Here is a 6662-nt window from a genome sequence, read left to right as displayed (position 1 = left end):
ATCTGCAACCCAACCTGCATGGGAGTGGTTTGGGAAAGAGATAGGGTTTTTCGACCTTTTGAAAAATATTCTAACTGTCAACCTACGAAGGTGGCTCGTCGTCTGGCTCGTGGTTGCATAGTGTCAAAAATGACAGTTTTGGGTCAAATGAAAGGTTCCTCTCCGAGGACCCTTAGGGTGGTCCTTGGGGAGTCATACCCAAAAGTTTTGACCCTAAACACACTCTTCTATATATTTAACACCTTTTAACCAAATTTTACTAAATTCCAACTCTTAAAACCCCATGAAACATGCCAAGGCACACTAGCACACATTTCATAATTCTCCAAACGTCATGGTCATTTCTTAACGTTTTGACTCTAAAACTTCCTAATTAGTTTTAAATATTAGTTTAGGCTTAGATATAGTGTTTTATACCTTAATTCATCATGTGAGGTTTTAGACCAAGTCATGGACTTTCGAAATGTTACACTTAAGCAGAGAGTTGGGGGAATAAATTTACATGGAATAACCCGACGGTTATACGGTTCATGGTAAATAAAAGAAAGTGTGCAAAATTGTTAACTCACATTATGGACTAAAACAAGCACCCAAACAATGATGTAAAAAATTTGACCAAACCATGTTGGCAAATGAATTTAAGAATGATTGAAGTGATAAACGTGTTCACATAGGTCATTGTTTGTTTGTATATTGATGATATGTTTATCATATATAGAGACACAAACTACATAAATGCTACTAAATGTATGCTACGAAAAAAAGTTTGAAATGAAATATCTTGGAGTTACTAATACGATCTTGGGTATAAGTTTAGAACTCCATAATCTTTAGCATTTTCATGGTCTCATTGCATTGAAAAGGTACTTCACTAGTTCAAATATTTGGATTTTAATATTGTCAAGTCTTCAATATATTTGAGCTTCGCATTTCAAAACAGTGAAGGCAAACTAGCATATTGGGAAAATGATGTTTATCACGAAGTGTGCACTTCCAGATATATCAGTGCTTTTAAGGAACTGAGTCGATTCAGAAATGATCCAATCGAACTCATTAGATGGCAATAAATTGAGTTTTGGAGTATTTAAAAAATTCTTAAAAATATATCTTGCATTATAACAATATCAAACCGTATCAAAAGTATATATTGATACAAATTAGATCACCAGATAAATGAAGTAAAATTCACTAGTGGAAATGTATTTACTCTTGGTAAAGGAGTAGTTTCTTGGAATTATTTCAAAAGCGAGATGTATTTCCATCTCGACAATGATCTTTGAGCTAGGTGCTCCACATAAGGTCGGTGAATAAGTTGAAAGACTCCGAAATGTCTTGATAGTTATTCTTGTTTGGCCCAAACACAAACATTTTGTAAAATTATTGAGCTAAGACTACAACCGTTCTTTGTATTGGATGAGATTTTATCAACGAATTAAAAATTTCTTCAGTTTTAAGGCCAATAGATGCATCACCTTGAGTTCTAAAAGAACTAAATTGGAAATAGCAAAATATGAAATTTTGGAGGGTTAAGCTATGTATGAGATTTTGGTCAACTTGAAATGACCATAATTCCTAGCACATGATGAGTTGTGTGTGCTACAAGATACCATAGGAAAGATCTTTGATTTATCTTTCCAACTCTACTAGGTTTTCTAAGTTTCAAATTTTGAAGAGTAAAATATGACCTTTTCAAGTTAGGCTTTCCAGTTAAGGAAAGTTAGCCGAAAATAGTGAAGGGTATTTTGGTTTTTTCCTTACCTAATCAGATTTAGTTCATTTTTAGTAAGGATTAAAGGATCTAATCGATTTAGGTTCATTTTTATAATCCTAATATACACCTAGAGGTTTAGTTGAGAGTTCAAGAAGAGAAAAGAAGAGAAAAGAGGAGAAAGGAAGAGGGGATCAAAGCGTTCATTCAAGAAATTCAAGATTTCACCGAGAACCTAATTCTTTGAGGTATGTAAGATTTCATAGTGTTGGATTTGTTAACCCAACGCCAATCATGATTTATTTAGAGCAATTTTATTCTTGAAATTTAAGGATTTATGTTGTTGGTAAGTTCTTGATAAGTGTTTTTGAAGTTTTAGTATGTTTTGATGTAAGATTCTACTTGGGTCAACTTTAAATGACCATATCTCTTAGAATATTAAGAATTACGTGCGCCATAACCAATCAAATTAAAGGTGATTCAATATACTTTTCAAAGCCACAAATTTTGCATCAATTTAATTGGTGAGTAATACGTTATGACGAGTTTAATAGCCTATATAGTGCTTTTATGAATTAGCCAAAGGGAAAATATTAAAATAGTTGTTTTTTTTCTTTTTACCTTCAAGAAAATCATAAATGAAATTATTGACTAATAAAAGTCTTAAAACAATCAGATTTTCATTTTCACTATGGAAAATCATAATCCTTTGTCATAGAGATTTCACGAAATTAATTCAAGAAATATTTAAGGGCTTCTAATCAAATTCTTTTTCAAAATTCTTACAGATTCTTCAAGAATCTTGTTCTTCTAGGTATTTAAGTCTATCATAGTGTTGGAATAGTTCGTACTCACACCTTACTTCTACTTTCATATCAGTAAAAAAAAAATTTACGATCCTACCCCTAAATTTAATTATAGTTGAGATAAGTTGATTTTGAGTTCTTGAGTTCATGTTTCTTTTAAAAGTTCTATTACTAATTATCAAATTGTTATATATTTATTGAGATCCTTCTTTTAATAAACCATAACTCTTAAATTTATGATTCACATTCAATAGAGTTAAAGAATAGAGTTCAAGAAAGTCTTTGAGTTCAATTGTGAATGTTTTAAGATCAAAAATCAATTTGAGCTATGTTTTGAGAATGTAAGTAAAGGAATAAGAAGAGTCATATACATGATCTCCATGGAGTTATGTAGACCTTTGAGTCGAGTTGTTTCATGCCCATAATTTAATATGAACTTCGTAAGTTGAGCATCTTTCAAAGAAGTGGTATCATCAAGTTCTAAGCCTTTAAGCTTCCAATTCCTAATCCCTCTGTTAGATTTACTCCTAACCATATGACTATTACATATTACCCATTAAGTCCTTTAGTTGAGTAGTTCATGCCCATTATTCTGTATAAACCCTATGAGTCGAGCTTGAGTCCTTGAGTTAAGTAGTTCATGTCTATAATTTCGCATGAACCCTATGAGTCGAGATTGAGTCCTTGAGTTAAGTAGTTGATGCTCATAATTCTTCATGAACCCTCCGAGTTGAGCATTTTTGAGATGAGTAGTATCATTGACTCCTTGAGTGTTGGAATTATTAAGTTCTAAGTATTGAGTTCTATCAATGGTTATTGAAAACCTTTAATTGAGTCATTCATGTTCCTAATTATTATATATATCTAACACCTTTTTACCAAATTTCACTAAATTCAGACTCTTAAAACCCCACAAAACATGCCAAGGCACACTAGCACACATTTCACAATTCTCCGGACGTCATGGTCATTTCTTAATGTTTTCACTGTAACACATCCTAATTAGTTTCAACATATTAGTTTAGGCTTAGAAAAAGTGTTTTAGACCTTAGTTCATCATGCGAGGCTCTATACCAAGTCATGGACTTTGGGAGTGTTACACATACGCGGAGAATTTGAGGAAGAAATTTACATGGAACAACCCGAGATTTTTATGGTTCCTTGTAATTAAAAGAAAGGGTGTGAACTTGCTAAGTTACATTATGGAATAACAAAAGCACCCAAACAATGAAATAAGAAATTTGAACAAACCATTTTGGCAAATGGATTTAATAATGATGGAAGTGATAAATATGTTCACACAAGTCATTGTTTGTTTGTATATTGGTGATATGTTGATCATCAATAGAGACACTAATGACATAAGTTCTACTAAATGTATGCTAGAAACAAGTTTGGAATGAAATATCTTTGAGTTGCTTATGCAATCTTAGATATATGAATCCTTAGAAGTCCATAATGTTTAGCATTTTTATGGTCTCATTGCATAGAAAAGGTACTTGACTAGTTCAAATATCTAGGTTCTAATATCATCAAGTCTCCAATAAATGTGATCTTTGTATATCAAAAAAGTGAAGAGGAAAGTGATTCACAATTGGATTGTGCTTGCGTATTGGAAAGAATGACATATATCACGAAGTGTGCCTATCAAATATATCATTTGCTACTATGAATTGAGTCGGTTCAGAAGTGATCCCAATAGAACTCATTAGATTGAAATAAATTGAGTTTTGGAGTACTTAAAAAATACTTAAAAGTATATCCTGCATTATAACAATATCCAACAATATTGAAAGGATATATTGATGCAAATTGGATCAAATCTACGAGTGAATATGTATTTACTCTTGGTAGAGGAGTAGTCTCTTGGAAATATTTCAAAAGTGACATGTATTTCTATCTCTACAATGATATTAGAGGTAGGTGCTCTAGATAAGGTCGGTGAATAAGTTGAAAGACTCCAAAGTTTCTTGATAGATATTCTTTCTTGGCCAAAACAGCAACAACCCGTAAAGTATTTGACCTAAGACTTGAACCTTTCTTCATAGTGAGTGAGATTTTATCAAGGTATTAAAATTTCTTAAAGTGTTAAGGTCAATGTATGTATGACCTTGAGTTCTAAAAGAACTAAATTGGAAATAGTAAAATCTTGAATTTTGGAGGGTTAATCTAAGTATAAGTTTTTGGTGAACTTGAAATGCAATAATTCCTAGCACATGATGATTTAGGTGTCTACAAGATACCATAGGAAAGATTTTTTATTTATCTTTCCAGGGTCACCAAGTTTTCTAAGTTTTAAGTTCAGATGAGTGAGATATGACCTTTTCAAGTTAGGTTGTCAAGTTAGATAAGTTAGCCGAAAATAGTTAGGAGTATATTGGTCTTTTCTCTACCTAATAAGATTTAATTCTTTTTAAGTAAGGTTTTAAGGATATTGTCGTTTTGAATTAAATTTTATAATCCTAACATCCACCTAGAGTTTCAGTTGAGAGTTCAAGAAGAGAAGAGAAGAGAAAAGACAAGAAAATGAGGAAAGGATAAAAGCGTTCGTTCAAGAAGTTTTAGATTTCGCCAAAAACTTGTTCTTTGAGGTATGTAAGCTTCCATAGTGTTGGTTTATTTCACCCACAAACAATCATGATTTATTCAGCGTAATTTCGTTCTTGAAGTGTAAGGATTTAAGTTGTTGATAAGTTCTTGAGAAGTGTTCTTGAAATTTTCGTAAGTTTTGATTTAAGATTCTACTTGGGTCAACTTTAAACTATAACATATCATAGAGTATTTACAATTACCTGCGTCATAACCTATCAAATTGAAGGTAATTGAATCTACTTTCCAATGCCACATATTTCGCGTCAATTCAACTTCTGAATAAAATGTTTTGACTAGTTTAGTAACCTATACAGCGTTGTTATGAATTAGACAACAGAAAAATATTAAAAATAGTTGTTTTTATTATTTTTGTTGGGTTTTAGCAAGTGTGAATGGGAAAAGAAAAGAGAAAATATGAAAAGTTAGGGAACTACTTTGGAGGAAAAATGAAAAGTCATTTACAAAGTGCAAAAGAAAAGTCATTTCTTATAAATTTGCAGGTAACAGTAACATTCCGAAAAGTTGTTACTCCTTCCGAAAAGTCGTTACTTTTCGAAAAGTCGTTACTTTCCAAAAAGTAGTTATTTTCCTAACAGACAAAATATTTTGAAAAGTTGTTATTTTTTCCAAAAGACACAACTTTCTGGATAAAATGGGTCTGAACAGATTTCACTGAACAGACATGTTCCTTGCTGAAAATGGCTATAAAAGGAAGTCAATTTTTGATTTTTTGATCACTGAAATTTTTTCTTTCTCTGCATTTATTTTTCTCTCAAATAAAATCAAAGTGTCGATCGACTGAGTCTGTGTGACTTGTTGTTGTTCTTAAGTTCGTTGAAGTTAAAGAAGTTTGAGGTACCGCTATTTCTTTAACAGGTTTAATCCGTTTTATCTTGGGAGAAATTAATCCATAACCTTGGGTACAGTGAGGGGATTAAATTTCTTAAGGACACACAGTAGTTTCTGTGGACTCGGATTAATTCTTGTATTCTATATTATTTTCTGCTTCATCTTATTTTTGTTTCTTTTTCTGTTTATTAACTTTATAAATACAAGTTATTGTAAGAATAACAATTTTTACCTTCAAGAAAACTATAAACGAAATTATTTACTAATAAAGTCTAAAAATAATCATATTTTCATGTTCACTAACGAAAATCATATTCCTTTGTCATAGAGATTTCAAGAAGCTAATTCAAGAATCTCAAAAAAGGTTTTCTTGATTCATTACCTTCTAGCTAGGTTTTCAAGACATCTAATCAAGTTTATCTTCAAGATTCTTAAAGATTCCTCAAGAATCTTGTTCTTATAGGTATTTAAGTATAGCATAGTGTTGGACTAGTTCTTCCTAACGACCTACATGTACTTTCAGATTTTTAAAAGAATAGTTTAAGATTCTACCCCTAAATTTGAATATTGTCGACATAAATTGATTTTGATTTCATGAATTATGATTCTTTTAAAAGTTCTATTACTAATTATCAAATTGCTATATTGTTATGGAGATGCTTCATATTATAAACCATAACTCTTAAATTTATTATTCACATTCAAGA

This window comes from Solanum pennellii, chromosome 1, assembly GCF_001406875.1.
Source record: "Solanum pennellii chromosome 1, SPENNV200".
Lineage (NCBI taxonomy): Eukaryota > Viridiplantae > Streptophyta > Magnoliopsida > Solanales > Solanaceae > Solanum > Solanum pennellii.
This window is presented reverse-complemented; position numbering follows the sequence as displayed.